Here is a 22,581-nt window from a genome sequence, read left to right as displayed (position 1 = left end):
ATGATGCTCTTGATTCAACTCTTGAAATTATTTCTTGGATATAGGTATTTCTGCCTAGATCTTTCCTTCCTCTTTTTGGGGGTCTTCCTATGCCCCTTTTATTTGTATCTTTGTTCATGCAATCAGAAAATAAAAGGAAAACATTCAAATAAATTGAAATCTCAATACTTGAGCAGGGTAAAAACTTCCCTCCCTAGGACGAGAGAGTGGACCCTAAAAATAAAGCAAAAGAAGGAAAGCAAACAAACCACAAAATTCTAAGCTCAGGACCTGAAATAGGGTGTAAAAAAACTTCCCTTCCCAGGATGAGAGAATGGTTCTTATGAAAGAAACAAACAATCTAATGCTCAAGACTTGGAGTAGGGTGAAAAACTTCCCTCCCAGGATGAGAGAATGGTCCTATGGTCAATACTGGTCGTACTTTCACGCCTTTGATAGCCTCCCCGACAACAATGCCAAAATTTTGGTGTTCATATATGAATCATACAATTCATCCAATTTCACATTAATTTTCAACCCAAGGCTCGAATGGTTATTTCAAGGCTACCATGCAAGATATATGCAGGCCACAAGTTCCCTACCCAACATTGAACATTCAATCATAACATAACAATGTGTAACAAAAAGTTATAATTGTAACATCAAATAAGAGTAACAACAAGTTAAGACTCACAACAACACACTGAAATCATTATGAAACAAAGAGATAACACAAAAAAATAAACCTACACATACATGCATCTAATCCAACAGCACCTGGTCAAGAGAGTGGGCCCAACTCCCTGATCAGGATTGTAGTAAGATCGCGATCTATATAATACTCAAAGGATCGAAAATTGTATTAATCAAAATGTTTCATTACAGAGGTTTGTTGTTACAGCTCAAAAATATTGTATATCTCCTAGTGCAGCCCCGTAATCAATACTTTTACATTTCATAAGTCAACTAACAATGCCTAATATTACAACAATTGTTTGCCTACAACTTTATAGTGGTTTCCTAAGATACAACAAAATTCAAAGATAACATGTATGCTAGCCGAGAGGTTGATCCACTGCTTGCAGCTGATATCCAAAGATAGTGGTTCCATCTCAATAGTCATCATACATTGAATCATGCCTTTGATCATCATTCCTCCAAATCTACACGAAAAATTAATTTAGCAAGTCTCTTTAGGAAATAATCCCCTATGACTATTTTTCAATGATTAACAATTCACAAAGACATGACAATAGGTGTACCTTCGTTGTTTAGAATGAAAATCAACCAACAAGGGCATGAAATGAGTTCAAGAAAGGGATAAAAAGGTGGGTAAAAATAGGAAAAATTAGCAACCAACACAACTGAATAGGAAAGTAGGAACCTTTTTGAAAATGGGAGACATAATTTTGAAGTCCATCGAGTGTCGTTATAGACCCTAATCAAGTTAAGGGACTAAATGAGTTCTTTTGGCCACCATTGACAAGATAATGTTTGGAAAAAATTGAAAATGTGTATATCTCAGTTAAAACTTAAAATTTTAAAATATGGTTACATGTTTCTCCTTTATAAGAAGTAATATTTGCATGCTAGAAGAAAGTAGAGATGCTAAAACCTGCAAAGTTTCATACTTGTACCAGGGGTGTATGAGACACAATATGGGTCTAGACTAAATTTTTTTTCCATTTGAAATACTAGACTATGGGATGCAAGTTTCCAACTTCATGTTTAAGCATCCTCCTTTCCTTTGCATACTGACATTGAGTCGTTGATAGTGTTTCTAATGAAGTGAATCACTATGGATTTTTACTTATTTTACTATTGGAATGGTGTGTATGAACAACATAGAAAGTATCCAATCTATTTCACCTCTGATGTGTAACCTTTGTGAAATCTAGGCAATATGCTACTGCAAGAAAGCTACTCAGCTTAACAAAAATGCCCCAATCGTTTAGTGACGTGATGGACCATACCAGGATAACATAGCCTCAACAATATCATTTGGAAAACTAGATTTTCAAATTTGTAGTAGTCATAATGTTAAGAAAGCACACTTTTACAACATATTTTAAATGTCAAAACATAGCCAAAACCAAAAATATAACGGTGTTCAACCTAGTTTAGTTTGAGTGGAAAAATCTCAAATGAGCAACAACAAGCTAAACATCCTTTCCTTTGATTGGTGAATAAATAAATAATCCCAAACCCAAAGTGATGACGTACATCTGATCGGGTCTACTTACATCATTTTCAAGGTAGGACACATGTCCATTCAACTACGTTGTCTGAAAAAAGCAACATATATGACTTCTAACCAAAAGGAACCAAAACTACCTAGTTATATAAATCTATTAACAACTAGTGTAGTTGTGGTGCTAAGAGGTGCTCTCTAGCCCAGTATGGTAAGATGTTGTAATGTCCTGTAAAGATTTATGCATTAAAGATATTATTGTAAAGTTCTGTAAACATTTTGACTTCATCAAAATAACATAAAAATAAAAATAACTTCAAATAAAAATAATAAAAATAAAAAATTTATGTTATTATTATTATTATTGTTAGTTTTTGTTGGGTAGTTAAGGTAAACTTGACTTGGTCAAGTTACTGGTGGTTTTTGAGCTCCATGTTTATGAGAACCCATGGTATTGACCCATGGTATTCATGTCAAATATAACTTATTTAAAGAGGGAAATTAAACGAACCTAAATCCACCTTAACTCTGGATCTACCAAAGTACGAGAATTATCAAATATCTTGAGATGCAAACCTCTTTTAGAGTGAAAATAGATTTGATGCCTCTCGACCCTGTTGAGAAATCACTAGGGCAGCCAATTAGGGTTGATTTCTCTTATTTGATAATTGTTTGTGAATATATGTTAGATTATTATTAATTTTATTATGTTCTCTTCATCAAACAATTACCAAAACATAACATGAAGATCAAAATAAGACAATGAAGACAAGATATAGGCTCCAAGTCAGGGCAAAAACCTAGAAGGGGGAAAACCCAGTCAACTCTTCTCTTCTTATAGAATAAGATAAAAGTGAGAAATCCTAGACCCAAAATCTGAAACCAAGACCTCCACACGACCAAAAGCCAACGCTCCTTTAAACCTTCTTCAACCAATTCAATCAAGTCAATAATAGTCAAACCTCTTCAAATCTTAGTTAAATTCTGATTTTCAACCTCTATAATAGGTTTGCAATTTTGGTCTGTTGATTTTTATTTTATTTTATTTATTTATTTATTTTCTTCAGATTAAAGTCATCATCAAGCACAATTATGTCATTATAAACCTAATTTATACAATTTCTATTGTAAATGATGCTATTATGACCTTTTAACTATGTAGTAATACCTAGGTAAGACTCTAATTTTTGGCAAAGGATTCCATCCGAGAAAGTTTTTTAACCTCACCGAATTTTGTGTGTTTTCAAACATGGATAATTGACAAAGTTTTACTTCCAAGTTAAAACCCCAAAGCTAGGGTGGAATTCATTGACAAGGTCTTAGGTGAGTCCTAGTGTTATATCGAGTCTATTCTTAAAGTGTGTTTGGGAATCATTTTAGCACATTGGATAAATTATTTTATTACAAGAACACTTGGTTTCATACTAGATCATATTACTTCGCAGAAGTGGGTAAAGTATTGAAGGTCTAAGTCTAAATGAGTATTTCCCCTTTCCAAGGTTGAATTTCTAATTATTTGATGTAAAATTGTTATGAAACCAGCTCAAGAAAAGATAGAAAAGATAGATCAATGCCTTAGAATTCAGCCTCTTCGAGGGGGAAACCTCCTTTACATTACATAAATGAAAAATTCTTGGATGATTCAAATGACAAAACCTCCTTTCTATATATAGGAGTCTAAGGAGTCACAATATAATCCAGCCGACCTAACAATAATAATATAAAGCCACAAAAATAACAATAGAGGGATTCTATGGGGCACAGTAATAACAATATGGGGGCAATATGGGAACAACAATATTAATAAGGGGTATAACTACAATAGTAATGGGGTAATCACTAGTATTATAGGGACCCAACATGCCCCTCTCCTTCAAAAAAGTGTTATCCTCAACGCTTGAGTAGTTCTGGATACTTCTGCATAAAATTCTCATCCTCCCATGTGGAATCTTCAACGGATAAGTTCTTCCACCTGAAATTGATCGATTTCGTAGCTGTCGAGTTCTTGTTTTTGTGACTGCTTCTGGTTCCAATATAATTTTTCCTTCCTTGTCAAGTTCTGGCAATATTGTTTGAACTGGGAGCTTGTCACCTATAACCTTATTTAAACATGAAACATGGAAAACTGGGTGCAATTGAGAAGCTGCAGGAAGCTCCAATTTGTATGTCATAGTACCAATCTTTTGCAACACCTTGTACGGACCATAATACTTTGGTGATAATTTATTATCCTTCTTAGCTTGCTTGAGGGACATTTGCTTATATGGTTGTAGTCGTAGGAATACCCAATCACCTACATCAAAACTTCTTTCACTGCGATGTTGATCTGCCTGTTGTTTCATTCTATTATGTGCCAACACTAGGTTATCCTTTAAGAGTTGGAGGACTTGTTGTTGATGTTTGATGTGATGTTCCACTGCTTGAACCTTAGAATTTTCTCTTAAATATGATGTGATGGATGGTGGTTGATACCCATAAAGTGCCATAAATGGGGTCATTTTTGTTGATGTATGGAACGAAGTGTTATACCACCATTCAGCTAGAGGCAACCATTTGACCCATTGTGTCTGTTTATCAGATACAAAGAAACGAATATATCCTTCCAAACATTTATTTACTATCTCAGTTTGCCCATCAGATTGAGGATGATAAGATGAGCTATGAGCTAACTGAGTACCAAGACAAGAAAATAATTATGTCCAAAAATTTCCAGTGAAAATGGGATCTCTCTCACTTACAATAATCTTTGGGTTTCCATGTAGCTTTTGAATTGTTTCCATAAATGCAGTAGAAACTGTACCGGCTTTAAATGGATGTGATAATGCACAAAAGTGTGCATACTTGGTAAGTATTTCAACTACCACCATGATGACACTCTTTCCCTCAGACTTGGGTAAACCTGTGATAAAATCCATTGAAACCTCCTCCCAACGTTGGCTTGGAATGGATAAAGGTTGTAATAGACCTGGTGTCTTAATTGTTTCAACTTTATTTTGTTGGCAAACCAAACATTCCGCCACAAACTTTTGAATATCTGATTTAAGGCCATCCCAAAAAAATTCCTTCTTAACCATGTGGTAAGTTTTTAAAAATCCTGAGTGCCCTCCTAAGTGGGAAGTGTGCAATTCCATAAGAATCTTTTGTTTTAGCTGGGAATTCTTACAGAGGTATAAGCGATCTTTGTACCATAACGAATCATTTTTCCAGCTAAATGTAGCAGACGTACTGGAATCTTGTTGTAACTTTCGAATAAGTGCCCACACTTCTTTTTCATTCTTCCATTCCTCCCTTGCTTCGTTTATCCAATCTAGTTGGATAATAGAATTGGCGCACAACAATGCTTCCACATCCTCATCCTTTCTTGAGAGTGCATCTGCCACCACATTTTGCTTCCCTTTTTTGTAGATGATTTCAAAGTCATAACCCAACATATTTGTGACCCACTTTTGTTGCTCTTCAGAGGATAATCTTTGTTCTAAAAAGTATTTAAGGCTATCATGATATGTTTTTACCTTGAAGTGTCTTCCCATTAGGTAGGGTAGCCATTTCTTAAGTGCATGGAGTATTGCCAGCATTTCCTTCTCATAAATAGCTTTGCTTAAAAAATTTCCCTTGATTGGACGACTTTCAAAAGCAATGGGTCTTTCATCTTGCATTAGAACAACACCAATTCCATTTCCTGAAGCATCACATTCCACAATAAAGGTTTTTGTGAAGTCCGGTGTAGCTAAGACCGGTGCTTGGCACATTGCCTCTTTAAGATGTTCAAAGGCCTTTGTTGCTTCTGGAGTCCATGAAAATGCATCTTTCTTCAATAATGTTGTTAGAGGTGCTGCTATTCTCCCATAATTCTTAACAAAGTTGCGATAATACCCTGTCAACCTGACGAATCCTCCCAGATGCCTTATGGATGTGGGGATTTTCCATTCCTTAATGGCTTTAATTTTGCTAGGTTCTACCTTAACTCCTTCATGAGATACAATATGACCCAGATATTCCACCTCCTAGACTCCAAAGAAACATTTGGATCTTTTGCATATAATTGTTTCTCCTCCAATAGTTGTAGCACCCTATCAACATGTTTAACATGATCCTTCCACGACTTGCTGTAGATTAGTATATCATCAAAAAATACTAACACAAATTTTCTAAGGAATGGTTTGAAAATTGAATTCATCAAACCTTGAAATGTTGAAGGTGCATTGGTAAGGCCAAAAGGCATGACCAAAAATTCACAATGACCCTCATGAGTTCTAAATGTTGTTTTCGGAATGTCTTCAGTCTTCATTCTAATTTGATGATATCCTGAACGAAGATCCAACTTGGTGAAGTAAATTGATCCATGCAATTCATCCAGTAATTCATCAATGACAGGAATGGGGAACTTATCTTTAATAGTGAGCTTGTTGAGCTCCCTATAATCTGGACACATGCACTATGATCCATCCTTCTTGTGCACCAATACTACTGGAGCAGAGAAAGAACTTTGACTCGGTTGAATTATACCAGCGTCTAACATTTCTACAACCATATGTTGAATTTCACTCTTTTGGACATAGGGATATCTGTACGGCCTGATGTTTGGAGGAACACTTCCTGGAATCAGATGAATAGCATGATCATGATCACGCATAGGTGGGAGACCTTTGGGAGTCTCAAAGACCTTGGAATGATTGTCCAGGAATTTTTGGAGATCTGGAGAAATAGATGATTCCGATGTGGAAACATCTAGTGAACATAATTGTGCAATTACACCTCTTTGCTCCTTTTTTAGAAGCTTTGTCATACCATTAGAGTTGATTATCTTTCCTGGTTTCCCCGAAATACCCCTTAATTCAACTTCCTTTCCTTCCGTAGAAAATTTGATGAAAAGTTCTTGAAAATTAAAAGCTATTGTACCCAAGGATTGTATCCATTGGACTCCTAGTACAACATCAGCACCTCCCATTGGAATGGAAAGCATTGGGCTAGTCAATACATATTCTCCCATGGATAGCTTGATATTATGGCACTTTCCAGAGAAATTTATTGTTCCTCCATTTGCAATCATCACTTGACACTCTGGTGCTGAATATAGGAAGCAATTCAATTCTTATGCTACCTTACAATGAATAAAATTGTGGGTGCTTCCTGGATCAATCAACACTATTACCTTTTTCTTCTTGATTTGTCCTTGTATTTTGATGGTTTGAGGAGTGGTAATTCCTGCCAATGCATTACAAGATATGGTCGGATTTATTTGTTCTTCATCTAGGCTTTGTTCCTCAAGTATATCCTCTTCTTTTGACCTTTCTTGCTTCTTTTCTTCTTCCTCTTCACAATCTATGTAGAATAATTTCTTCTCAGCAAACTTATGACCTTTAGTGTACTTGCTATCACAACTGTAACAAAGCCCTTTTTCTCTTTTTTCTTCCAATTGTTGTGGTGTCAAACTTATAGGTTGTGGAAGACTAGGGGCAACAACACTGCCGTCTTTATAGTTGTGAGTGGTATGCTTCCTGGTTGCCATAATTTTGCTTTCCATTTTTCTTGCTAACCTGAATGCCTTCTCTAATGAATCAGGTTCCCAAAGGCGAACATCATGTTGGATATTATCCTTTAAAGACCCTATGAAAACATCAATCCTATGCTCCTCTAGAATATATTTTACCCTTATGTTCAATTTTTGGAACTCCTCAATGTGCTCCATTATTGAACCCTTTTGTTTGAGACTTATCAGTTGGCTAAAAAAAGTGTTGCTTTTTGTATCCTCATAATGTGCTATCAATTCTTTCGTAAAAATTGCCCAAGTGATAAATTGTTTACGAGAGCAAAGCCATTGATACCATACAAACTGATTTGGTTCCAAATATAAAGTTGTCATACGTACCTTTTGTGTGTTTTGCACATTATTGAGATCGAAGAATTGCTCCATCTGTAATATCCATGTGGCGGGATCCTTGCCATCAAACTTCCTCATATCGATTTTTGGGACATGGTGAGTCTTTGATCCAACATTAGAGTCTATGGAATCATGATTAACATTTCTTTTTTTCTCATCATGAGTTTCCGTTAGTACCCTTTCACACTTAGTGACCATTTCTTGTAGCAACTTATTCATATTTATCTTCAATTCTTCCATCTTATCATCCATGCCATCAATTTTAGCATCCATGCCATTCACCTTAGCTTCCATGCCATCCATCTTAGCTTCTACACCTTTCTTTAAACCATCCATATTAGCTTCTACATCTTTCCTTAAACCATCCATTTTAGATGCTGTTGCTTTTTGTGCAAGTGACACTCGTTGCACTTGTTCTTGTAATTTTGATATATCATATAGCATTTCTTCTTCTTTTTCATGAGTCATGCTAGAGATTTCAGGTTCTTTACTAGGTGTTTGCATTCTCTTTCCTCGGGGCATCAGTTACCGATAATAATGCTCTATTATGCCCTTTGAATTCCTTCAAAATAAATTTTCAAACCAAACTTAAGTAAAAATTTAAGAAAATCTACACACCTTTTTTCACTTTGTAGGAGCTCGATATTTCCTCTGATGTATCTATGTACTTTTCGATCATATAGCTCTGAATTTGTGACCTGAAGTAGCCCTCTGTGTTCTCTTTCCAATGCCACAAGTCTGACCCAAATTGGATTCTCCAAGGAAGAGTTATGCGAAATCTCCACAGTGACTTGATTATAGACTAGTTCAGTAGAGCGAACTTGTACGACGTGCCATGAGTCATTGTTTCGACCTTTGGATCTAAACAATGCATACAAGAAACTACAATCCGTCCTCTTTCTGTACCTTCTTACAAAATTTCAATCTGATCCCTAGAGAGAAAGTTATGACGATTTTCCCTAGGTCACCTGTTTTGATTGTAATTCAGGAGTCTGCAAAAAGACCAACTTCCTCAGATCATATCTCTGCAAATATCACGCAAAAAGTTCTGAAATTTGGACCCAAGGTTCAGCGCGATTTCTTCTCAAATGGGTTTTTTTGCGTCTTCTGAAACATCACAGAAAAAACGTTATAGCGAAAATGCCACGATGACCTGTTTGGAGCAGCGAAACCCTAGAATCCAAAGCTCTGATACCAAATGTTATGAAACCAGCTCAAGAAAAGATAGAAAAGATAGATCAACGCTTTAGGATTCAGCCTCTTCGAGGGGGCAACCTCCTTTACATTACATAAATGAACAATTCTTGGATGATTCAAATGAAAAAACCTCCTTTCTATATATAAGAGTCTAAGTAGTCACAATATAATCCAGCCGACCTAACAATAATAATATAAAGCCACAAAAATAACAATAGAGGGATTCTATGGGGCACAGTAATAACAATATGGGGGCAATAGGGGCACAACAATATTAATAAGGGGTATAACTACAATAGTAATGGGGTAATCACTAGTATTATAGGGACCCAATAAAAATATATTTTAGTGCATGGTCCCTCACAATCAGAAACCATGGCTAAAAACATTTGAGGGTGGAAAAACCATTAAATCCCCTCTAGTGTCAATTAATAAATATTTCTAGCTAAATTAAATAAAAACTCATAAGATAGAAAATTAATTAATTTTGAGTAAAAAATAATTATAGATAAATTAATTTCTCTCAAAGTGGGAAATAATCCAAACATTTGCGGGTCGAAGAGAGTCAATTTTTAGAGGCCCCCCACTAAGGGAAAATTGGATATTTTAAGAAAATTTGAGCCCTTAGACCTTGGTGGTTAAGTCAAATTCAAAATTTTGAGGAAATTAATCCAAAATATCAATTTTTAGATTAATTAAAAGTGGCTTTTAAGAGAAATTCGAATTTTTCCACAAAATAAAAATTTTGACAGCGAAGATCAAAGGATGATCAAGTTATTTTCAACGGTAGTGATTAATTTGACAAGGATCAAGCCAACTAGACATTATTTTCCACTTGGAGGGGTTTCTATATATAAGGAAGCTATTGAGCTTCTATTTGATATCTTTGGATGATTTGAAAAAAATGTAATGCTTGTATTAAGCTACTTCTCTGCTGAAAATATTATTTTATCATAATAAAAATAATTTGAGGTTCAATTCATGGTGTTATTCTTTTGTTGATCTCTGGTATGTGTTAGCTATATGTGATCATATATTGTGCTAAATAATTTTTTCGACTTTTTATTTCATTTGTCGGAGAATAAAAAATTATATTGATACATGTTATCTTAGGTGATTTGATTCACCATATGATCTAACAATTTATGTTGAGAAAATTATAGAGATTTACATGGATGCTAACCCTTGGTCTCTAAGTTGACAGATTATGGGGAAGAGATAACTATGTTTAGGCTCTAAGATTTCGTTATGGTAATTAATTTTGCAGAATGGTTTTGGCCAATATCTATCTTTCAAAATTATTCATCCACTCGCATTTATTCAAAAAAAAAATTCAAAGGTTATTATTTGTGTTAGGGCTAAAAATAATTCATTTGCTAATGAGAGCTTGTAAATTTATTTTCTAAATATTGTAGATATTTCTAAATTATTTTTCTAACCCTTTTTATTTTACAGCACTTGGGTATTTGGGGTATTATGTGTTTGTATATATATGGGGTTTGAAATTCATTTATTCATTTTTGCAGGTGATAGCTCAAGGGTTTGAAGAAACAAATTTTTCTGGGCTATTCAACCAAGGGTAAGATCTAGCCTCCCTAGCTTCCAACAACTCAACTTCCAAATAAAGAAAGGAAGTCCTCCAATTTTCCAATGATTTTGTGGAAAATTTTTGTGTTTTCCAGGGTTTCAATTTCTTTTAGGCCTTCAGGCCTAGCCCTCTACCTCCTCTTCCCTAGCCGTGAGGTCTAAAGCCATTTTTAGATTCTCGACCCCCATCCTTGGCTTGGCTACAACCATTTAAGGGTTTTACATGGCCTCTTAAGGCCCTCCACCCCCTTTATTTTCCTAGCCATAGGCCTTTAAAGGCCTCGACCTCCCTTTTCTTCTCTTGTCGTGGGCTTTGGGAGCCTCCTTTGGCACTCGGACCTCCTTCAAGCCCTAGTCACGAGCCCTAAAAAGGCCTTTCCTTGCCCTATGTTAGCCTTTTGAGGCTTGATGTTAGCCCTTAAGGGCTTATCCTCCTTGGTTGTGGCCTTATTAGGCCTTTTCTCCCTCATCACTGCCCTTGCTTTCCCTTCCCAACCTTTCATTGGCCCTTTATAGTCCTAGTGTTGGGGTTTCCTAAACCTAGCCTCTCATTCTAGCCCTCATTCAACCATTATTTAGTCATTAATTTAATATTTCATCTCTAACATTTGGTTTTGCAGCAATTCTAGAGCTAACTTGGTGGTTGAAGGTTGTCAAGTTCATTGGGAGCCTCTCTAGTCATCTACAAGGCTACTAGGCCTCTTGGTTTTCCCTCTAACCCTTCATTCTTAACATTGTTCTCATTTTAAATTCTGAAGCATTTTATGACAACAATATATTTAGGGCTTAAGTGCATCTAAATCAAGCCTAAATTCATTAGATAATTTATCTAAGGCATTGACAATTAACCTAAAGTCAATTGGATGCACATAAGTAAAATTTGTGTGGACCGTATAATTTCACCTACAACAGTGGTAAATAACATAATCTTGGCCAAATAATCAATTTACTAGCATATCTCATCATTGGAAAATCATTGGAATTGTTTAAGCTTGCATGTCTTGGCACATTTATCATATCTTGAAGGTTGAAATATAAATTTGAGGTATGATATATACTACATAAGGTCTGATATAAAATTTACAGTGGTGGTGAAAAGTGTTGAAAGTCATCTAATTTCATTTGACAATCTTTTCTTGCATCTTGTGTGTCTTCGATAATTGTTTTCTAATGGAATTGGATGTCTATTTTACTTTTCCAATCATTTGTCTCTTGGCTGCCCCATCTTGCATTTTTTTCATTAACATCTGTTTGCATCTCTTGCATAAGCATATATCTCATTGCATTAACAAGTATAAGTGCTCTAATTCGATTGATAATCATTTGATGAGATTGAATCTAGGAATACATTGTGATTAATGCTCTTGTTTCTCATTTCTATCATTGGTTATTGGATAAGTGGATACATTGCTCTTATTGACTGTGAAAGTAAATATCTTGTGTTTTTTTTTGTGTGAATCTAAGTTCACTCTCAAATTACTTAATCAAGTTTTATTGTAATTGTAATAAGAGATCTAATTGTGTCCACAAGAAATTCTTTCTTGTACCTAATTGGCATATTGGTTTTCCATTGTTATAATCTTTAAGATTTGTTATTAAATTGTGCATGAAGATTTGTATCTAATTATTGATCTTGTCTCTCTCTCAAGAAATTTTCTATTGGTTATATTGGCAACATTTTCTGGCACCATTTATTTTGAACACTCTCTTGTGGTGAAGATTGTAATTTATTCATTGTTTAAGTACTTCATTGTTTCAAGTTGAAAATGATTATTTGTCTTTAAGTGCTTAAGAACCTTAAAGAATCTCACCTGACGGATAATCACTCATAGTGTGCAATAACATTTTAGGCCTAGTTTTGCATTAATTAACATACTTCCAAGCATAAGATTGGTCGACAGAGAGATAGGTCCACCTTCCTCACCCAACTTGAAAAGTATAGAACCTTTTTAGTGGTTAACATGGTGACCTTGCAGTCATTGGAGCCATAGTCTTTGCAGTGCCAGAGGCATTGGGTGGTTAGAACTCAAGGGGAGGGATCGTTAATCAAGCCATAGCTCACTTCCCCTTGGTTTCTTTCTCACAATCTACTCTAGAGTCTAGCTTCAAAATAAATGAGAGGAAGGATTCACCTAGGTAGGCATATAATTTAAAATAAACCAAGATTCTGCATCTCACCTAGATATTAGGATTTGCATCTAATTCAAGATAGTGAAACATCCTAAGGAAACAACTCTTCATCTAGTTACTTGGTAAATAATTTGTACAAATCAAGTATTTGACTCCTTTAAGGCACTGGTCTTTCAAGGTAAATCTAATCTACTCTTTAAATTGCTAAATCAACCAAGTTGTTTGGCCATTTAGTTGTGTCTCTCGGATTTGTTGGTTTCCAATAAGTCTCTCATCTACACATTTCATAGGGGCTACCCCACATAGCCTGTTGTAGGGAGACAAATAGAATAGAGAGGGCGGGGATCAGAGTTTCAACCCCCCGTCTTGTCCATTGTCGCATCTTGCTTGTACAATTTGAGCGACAACATTTTCCGATGTCGTTTCCAGGGATATATTTTTTCTGTCCTTGGTTTTAACAACATTTTCTCCCTCTCTTCATCTTTTTATTAATATCATTATTCATCTTCTCACCAATCTTCTCATCACCTTGTTCACCTTTCTATTTGCACCTTTAGCACTTGGAAATTTGCATTATTTTCATGTTTGTGTGGCGACTCCACTTATTCATCCATTCACTAGAGCTTCTACTAGAGGAAATCCTAGTAGCTTGGTTAACCCTGCTCTAAATCCTGAAAAGGCTTTAAGGGCTTGGTTAAAAAAATCACACTCTAGTAAGCATTTAATCTTTCTTAGACACAAAGCCCTCCTTGATATCCACTTGCTTTTCCATGATACCATTATTCAGGTTATCATGGAGTTTTACAAGCCTTGCAACTTTGCCAAATCTAGGGATATCTTCATGTTCTTCCAGATACTAGTTTGGATACGATTCCTAGATTTTAAGGAAACAATGCAATCACTGTTGATCCTCATCTCAAGAAGTTCATACCCTTCCTACTAAGACATGCTCATGCAACTACCTACAATCATGAAGATTTTAAGATGAAGCACTTTTTCTTTTCGTTAGAAGATAATGAATTGTAATGGTACTTAGACAAGATTGATAATTCTTTAGGTTCTTTGCAAGATATCATCAATGCGTTTAAGGGTAAATAAGGGGACAAGAAAGAAGGAAGATAATTATTCAAAGTCATCAATAGAATTAAGAAGAATGAAAATGAAATGGTTGAAGAATTCAATCAAAGGTTCAATAGAATTATCAAAGAAATGACTTGGGACTATAAACCTCCAAAAAAATCTCTATTAGAATAGTATCTTGAAGCATTTTTTGTTTATACATCTTATGAAATAAGGCGTGCTAAACCAAATGATTTAGCTTATGCTCAAGCTATAGCTAAAGAGTTAGAAAAGGATAAGGGAGTGCATAGTAAATCGGAAATTCTTGGTTTTGAAAGAGGTCTAGTCAAATCTAAAGGGAAAGAAATAAAGGAGGTAGAGCATGACCCAATAAAGGAATTTACTCAAATGATTAAAGAAATGAGAATGGAGCATGTCAGAGAAATGAGTGGCATGCAGTCTAGGCTGGTTCAAATGGGATGAAATCAAGCTCAAAATATTCAACCTAGAAATGATAATAATAATAATAATAATAGAGGTAAAAATAATCCATGGCCAAGAAGGAATTTTCCCAATGATCAAAGGCCTCCCACTCTGCTTGAGTCTGCCATTGTTGTCGAACAACCTATACCATTCTGCAAGCCTTGTGAAGGGTTCCACGAAGAAAGTTCATGTGCCATCGTTAGAAGACTCGTAGATGAAGGAACCAATGAACATATAAATAATGTCAATCATAATCCTTCAAAGGAAAGTCATTACACAAACATGATCCCCTCATCTTTTACCATCAGCAAATTCAGTGATGAAAATGATCCTATTATATAGATATATGGTGAAACTCCATCTCAGGAGAAAATTCTAGAAATTCCTAGAAGTAAAGGTTACACATATCAAAAGAAAGGCCAACACCAGAATCAAAGTAAGCAACAGGTTGCATCTAAAAGCTATAAACAAGGGCTAAAAATCGACTGGGCTACATGGATAAACAATGTTAAAAATTTTGTCCCCGTGCTACAAATTTTAAAGATTCCTTCCCGAAGAGTAGCATTCTTCAAAGCTATAGGCACAACTCAATAGTATAAGGTTGATGTGCACCAAAATGATGAAGAAATAAAGTTAAAGGATTTGAATTGTTACATGATGAATGAATATAATCAACCTTTCTTCCTGACTTTAGAAGTTAATGATCGATTGCTTCACAAGTATATGATGGATTCTGAGGCCTCATCCAATGTCATGGCTAAGAAGGTTATGGACTAGTGAAACTTGAGAATTTCAAGGCCCTATCACAACATTTGTTCTATGGATTCAAAGAATATTGAAGTCCTTGATGTGGTTAAATAATTGCAAGTTGTCTTGGCTAATTATCCGTATAAAATTATCACCATGGACATAACAATCATCGATGTGCTAGATGTATGGGGAATGCTTTATTACAAGAAGTTTGTAGTCGAATTAGGAGGATGTATTCAGTTGGATCTATCATATGCTACTATTCCCATAATAGTGGGTGGCATGGTCAGGTTATATAGAGAAGTAGAAAGGAGATATCATGTTGAAAATCTGAAGAGGCCATGCAATGCGAGGAAATTGAAACACATGGTAATCCTTCAGAATATAAAGTAGTTGTAATTTAATTCTTCCATCCTATCTATCATTTTTCTTCAACTCATCTTCCAAGAAAGAAAATAAGAAGGCTTGAATTTGACAAAGATATGCAGTGTAGTGATGAAAGTCTACATCATCCAAAAGGGATCAGAATTCAACATGGGACATCTGACAAGCAACATATTGACTTACCTGTATGCAAACAGGTGTTCCCAATTGTGCCACAAGGATGGCATTTGATGCCATAGGGAATCCTTTGTATTGTATTTCTAACCCTACACTCTTAGTTAGGATTTTCGTTATATGATTAGTTAGTTTTCTTTCATGCATTTATATTTTATATCTTTACATTTTGATATGTTAGAATAGGTTTTTTTCTATTCCAACAAATGTTCTATACATACATGATGATTTTGATTTCGAGTGGATATCTATTTTATGGACAATTGTTTTCTTGGATATAGGATTCTAGATTTTCACATTCTTTCAACGAAGTAATGTGTCTCCAAGTAGAGCCAGATGTTGACCACACTATGTCAATAGTCCAAGGAAGAAGAATACAAAGATGCGAAGATTTTTTTCAAAGATAAAAGTCATCAAACATCATAATTATGTCATTATAAACCCAATTTATCCAAGTTTTTATTGTAAATGATGCTAGCATGACCATTTAACTATGTAACAACACTTAGGTAAGCCTTTGATTTTGGCAAAGGATTTCATCCTAGGAAGTTTTTTAATCTCACCGAATTATATGTGTTTCTAAACACGAATAATCGACAAAGTTTTTCTTCCAACTTAAAACCCCAAATCTATGGTGGAATTCATTGACAAGGTCTTAGGTGAGTCCTAGTGTTATATCGAGCCTATTGTAAGTGTGTTTGGGAATAATTTTAACACATTAGCTAAATTATTTTATTACAAGCACACTTGGTTTCATACTAGATCATATTGCATCACAGAATTGGGTAAAGTATTGAGGGTCTAAGTCTAAATGTTTATTTCCCCTTTCAAGGGTTGAATTTGTAATCATTTGTTGAAAAACATATTTTAGTGCATGGTCCCTCGCAATCAGAAACTATGGCTAAAAATATTTGAGGGTAGAAAAATCATTTAATTCCCTCTAGTGTCAATTAATTAATTTTTCTCGCTAAATTAAATAAAAATCCTAATCCAAAAAAATAATTAATTTTGAGTCAAACATAATTATAGAGAAATTAATTTATCTCCAAGTGGAAAATAATAATAAAAATCGTGGGTTGAAGAGAAATAAATTTTTGGAGGTCCCCATCAAGGGAAAAATGGATATTTCAAGAAATATTGAGCCCTTGGACCTTGGTGGTTAAGTCAAAATCATTTTTCTGAGGAATTAATCCAAAATATTAATTTTTATATTAATTAAGAGTAGGGTTTAAGAGAAATTCAAAATTTTCCTCAAAATAAAAAATTCGACGGTGGATATTAAAAAATGATCAAGTTATTTTCAATGGTCGAGATTATTTTAATGAGGATCAAGCCAACTAGTCATTATTTTCCACTTGGAGAGGTTTCTCTATATAAGGAAGTTATTGAGATTCTTTTTGATATCTTTGGATGATCTAAAAGTTTTTGTAATGCTGGTGTTGAGTTGTTGCTCTTTTGGGAACATTATTTTATCATAATAGAAAGACTTTGGGGTTCAGTTCATGATGTTCTTCTTTTTTTGATCTGTGGTATGTGTTAGCTACGTGTGATCCTATATTGTGCTAAATAATTTTTTCAAATTGTTATTTTATTTGTCGGTGATAAGAACATTCTATTAATACATGCTATCTTAGGTGATTTGATTCACCATATGATCTAACAATTTTATGTTGAAAAAATTATAGATATTTACAGGCATGCTAACCCTTGGGCTCCAAGTTCACATACTGTGAGGAATAATCGACTATGTTTGGGATCTAAGATTTTGTTATGCTAATTGATTTTTGCATAATAGTTTTGGTCAATATATTTCTTTCAAAATTATTCATCCAATGGCATTTATTCAAAAATAATTTTTCAAATTTATTATTTGTTTTGGGCTAAAAAGAATTCATTTTCTAATGATAGGTTGCAAATTTAATTTGTAAATATTGTAGATTTGGAAATTATTTTTCTAACCCTTGTTATTTTGCAACACTTGGGTATTTGGGGTTTTATGTTTTTGCATATATATTTGGGGTTTGGAATTTTTTTATTCATTTTTCTAGGTGATAACTCAAGGGCTTCAAGAAAAAAAAAATTCTAAGCTATTCATCCGAGCAAGGAAGGTTGATTTAGGCCCTTGAGGGTAAGATCTAGCCCCCACAGCTTCTAGCAACTCAACTTCCAACTAAAGAATGGAATTTATCCAACATTTTGCAGTGATATTGTGGAAAAATTTTGTGTTTAAGGGGTTTTCAAATTGTTTTAGGCCCTTAGGCCTAGCCGTCCTCCTCTTCCCTATCAGTGAGGCCTAGATCCATTTTTAGTCTCTCGACTCCCTTTTAGGGCTTGGCGTGGCCTCTTAAGGCCCTCAACCCCCTTTATTTTCCTAGCTGCAGGCCTTTAGAGGCCTCAACCTCCCTTTTCTTCTCTTATGATGGGCTTGGGGAGCCTCCTTTGGCCCTCATCCCTCCTTCAAGCCCTAACCGCAAGCCCTAAAAAGGCCTTTCCTTGCCCTACTTCAACCTTTTGAGGCTTGACGTCAGTCCTTAAGGGCTTCTCCTCCTTGGTTGTGGCCTTATTAGGCCTTTTCTCCCTCATCGTTGCCCTTTCTTCCCCTTCCCAACCTTTCGTTGGCCCTTTCTAGCCCTAGTGTTAGGGTTTCCTAACCCTAGCCTCTCATTCTAGCCCTCATTCAACCACTATTCACTCAATGATTTAATATTTCATCTCTAACATTTTGTTTTGTAGCGATTATAGAGCTAACTTGGTGGTTGCGGGCTATCAAGTTCATTGGGAGCCTCTCTAGTCATCTACGAGGCCACTATGCCTTTTGGTTTTCCCTCTAACCCTTCGTTCTTGTCATTGTTCTCATTTTAAAGTTTGAAGCATTTTCTGACAACAATATATTCAGGGCTTAAGTGCATCTAAATCAAGCCTAAATTCAATTTATCATTTATCCAAGGCATTGACAATTAACCTAAAGTCAATTGGACGCATATAAGTAAAATTTGTGCGGATTGTGGGTTTATTTACAAATCTAATATGTTTGCTACAACCATATAATTTCACCTACAACAATGGTAAAATAACATAATATTGGCATAATAATCAATTTACAAGCTTATCTCATCATTGGAAAATCATTGGCATTGCTTAAGCTTGCATCTCTTGGCACATTTATCATTTCTTGAAGGCTGTAATATAAATTTGAGGTTTGATATATACTGCACAAGCCTTGATATAAAATTTACAATGGTGGTGAAAATTGTTGAAAGTCATCTAATTTCATTTGGCAATATTTCCTTGCATCTTGTGCATCATGGATAATTGTTTTCTAGTGGAATTGGGTATATAGTTTACTACTGCAATCATTTGTCTCTTGGCTGCCCCATCTTTCATTTTGTTGCATTAACATCCATTTTCATCTCTTGCATAAGCATATCTCTCATTGCATTAACAAGCATAAGTGATCTAATTGGATTGATAATTGTTTGATGAGAATGACTCTAGGAATACAATGTGATTAATGCTCCTGTTTCTCATTGCTATCATTGGTTATTGGATAAGGGGATACATTGCTCTTCATTGATTGTGGAAATAAATAATAAATATCTCGTGTTTTTATTTTATCTGTTGTGAATCTAAGTTCACTTTCAAAGCACTTAATCAAGTTTGATCGTAATTGTGATAAGAGATCTAATTGTGTCCATAATAAATTCTTTCTTGCATCTAATTGGCATATTGTTTTTCCATTGTTATAATCTTTAAGATTTTCTAATTGTGCATGAATAATTGCATCTAATTGTTGATATTGTCTATCTCTCAAGAAATTGTCTATTGGTTATACTGGCAACATTTTCTGGCACCATTTATTTTGAGCCCTTCCTCTTGTGGTGAAAATTTTCATTTATTCATTGTTTAAGTACTTCATCGATTCAAGTTGAAAATTATAATTTGTCTCTAAGTACTTAATAACCCTAAAAAATCTCACCTTAAGGATAATTACTCATAGTGCACTAACATTTAAGGCCTATTTTTTATTAATTAACCTACTTCCAAGCACAAGATTGGTCGATAGAGAGATAGGCCCACCTTCCTCACCCAACTTGTGAAGTCTAGAATCTCTTTAGTGGTTAACACGGTGACCTTGCAGTCATTAAATCCATAGTCTCTATAACACCAAAGGCTTCAGGTGGTTAGAATGCAAGAGGAGAGAGTGTTAATCAAGTCATAAATTTGTTCTCCTTGGTTTCTCTCCCACAACATACTCTAGAGACTAGATTCAAAATAGTTGAGAGGAAGGATTCACCTAAGCAAGCATATAATTTAAAATAAACCAATATTCTGCATCTCACTTAGATCTCAGGATTTTCATCTGATTCTGGATAGTGAATCACCCTAAGACAACAATTATTCCTCCAGTTACTTGGTAAATAATTTGTACAAAGAAAGTATTTGACTCCATTAAGGCACTGGCCTTTTTAAGATAACTATAATCTAATCTCTAACTTGTTAAATCAACCAATTTTCTTCCATTCAGTTGTGTCTCTCAGATTTTTTGGTTGCAAACAAGTCTCTCATCTTCACTTTTCATAGGGACTACTACCCATAGCCTATTGTAGGGAGACTACTAGATTGGAGAGGGTGGGGATTAGAGTGACAACCCCTGTCCTGAGCATTGTCACATATTGCCTATACAATTTGAGCGATAATACGACCCTTGCAATTCTTTAAAAATTTGTACGTGTGGCAGAATTTCGCACATAGGGAAGATTCTTCTTCCTCATTGACTTTCACTCTCTCTCCCTTGACTTTTAGCCCTTTTTATTTGACTCCTTTGCTGATTTTCTTTCTCTTCTTGGTACATAAATCAAAGTTACTTGCTTGTCCTCCAATGAGGTCGAACTACACTGTATATATACACATCCAGGAGGTCAAATAGGTCCCTTCCAAGGCCGACTTGTCTAGGCAGGGCCAACTTGGTGTCATGGAGACAAAATTGATTATTTTGACTCAAATAAAATTATTTTTCCACTTTCGTTCAAAATTCTAAATGAGACTTGACTCTAATGCAATGAATTGACTTATGAAAAATATTCTTTTGACCCAATAAACACTAGAAGCATGAAGAACATGCTTGACTAATGAAATAATAATAATAACAATAAATTATTTTTCTTATTTTGTTTTTACATGGAAGATACAATTACAATGATAATTATGAAGACTAAACCTAGTTACATTTTCCAACAGGCCCTTGGTAGATCTGAAATTAAGATGGTTCTAGGCTGGTATAAATCAAATGATTGGTTGGTCAATGACCATAGACATATATAATAGACATCAAAACACTCTATTCATAATATATTTTACATTACAAAATTTACAAAAATACTATAAATTAACTAAATTGTAATTTTAATTTATATGATTATATTATTATTAATTATAAAAAAAAATAAAAAATTAATTAAATAGATAAATTAAAAAAAAATACATTTATGAATATTTCTCCAATTTCAATATGCAATTTTTAAATGTGTAAATAAATATGGATTAATTTTATTATTTAACAAGTCTCAAAAGCCATAATTTATGAAAATTATTTTGTATTTAAAGTATTTTATATTTTAAAATTTATTTTTTAATGAAATTGAAAAAGGAAGAAGATATAAATATTTTTGAGGTAAATCTCAATCCTTGATCTTAACTATTATCAAACATATTTGTACGTACTATATAAAGGCTATAAATATTTAATATTTTATTTAATTATTTTTATGACAATGTCTTACATTTGAATATGATGAATGCTATTTTTGAAGCCCTTTTTTTAATTTAAACTTTTTATTTTTAAATAGTAATTTAGTTACTCTGTTTTGGTTTCTTAATTAAAATTATATATTTTGTAATTTTGAATTTAATCACATTAAATTTGTTATGTAATTTTTTACACTTTGATTAAATATAAAAATATTAATGTGTTTTTAGAAAATTATTTTAACAAAGATTAGTGTTTTTTTAGAAAATTATTTTAACAAAGAATAAGATCTTCAAGGTATAAAGATAGTGTAAACATGGTATTAAAAACATCATGAGAAAAAAGACTTTTAACAAAAACCTTTGAGAATTGGAGATACAAATCATAATTATGATCCAAGGGTGTTGTGTGTTATTATTGATGAACATGTCAACTAATAATGAATGGATTCTAGTTATAATGAAAAGAAACTTGGAATTGATGAATAAATTTAAGAGAACACTGATACATAACATGGAAATAATGATCAAATTTAAAATAAGGCTAATACATTCTAGACTATGACAACTAGGTAGCAAGTTAGGTGGGCTCCATTGTCAGGAAAACTCCATAGTTAAGGATGCTTGAGTTAGAGGAGTCTTACAATGAGCGACCTCTTGAGAAGTCTTAGTTATCACATGCAAGGCTCAAAGGTAATATCAATCCCACTTCATCATTATGAGAATTATTTTATGCAATGAGTGTTATGTGGACTATTCAAAATCATGAGAAATTAGTTAGTTGCTACAAATACTCATGGGATATGGATCGGAGGTTAATGATGTACTCTATTCAAATAATCCCAAAAATTTATTTCATATGTTGAGCTATGAATCCCCTCAATACTTAGATATCCATGTTAATGACGATGACTTAAAGAACATTGATGTAAACCAATATTGAAGAATTGGGACCTAGATATTCTTCTTGTGCTATATGAAAGCATGTTCATAATAGTTTCACAAGTTTTTTTTCAATATC

The sequence above is a fragment of the Pinus tabuliformis genome, chromosome 8 (genome assembly GCF_031772625.1).
Source record: "Pinus tabuliformis cultivar Carrire ecotype Pingquan chromosome 8, CPIR1, whole genome shotgun sequence".
NCBI classification, from domain to species: domain Eukaryota; kingdom Viridiplantae; phylum Streptophyta; class Pinopsida; order Pinales; family Pinaceae; genus Pinus; species Pinus tabuliformis.
Note: the sequence above shows the minus strand (reverse complement) of the source record.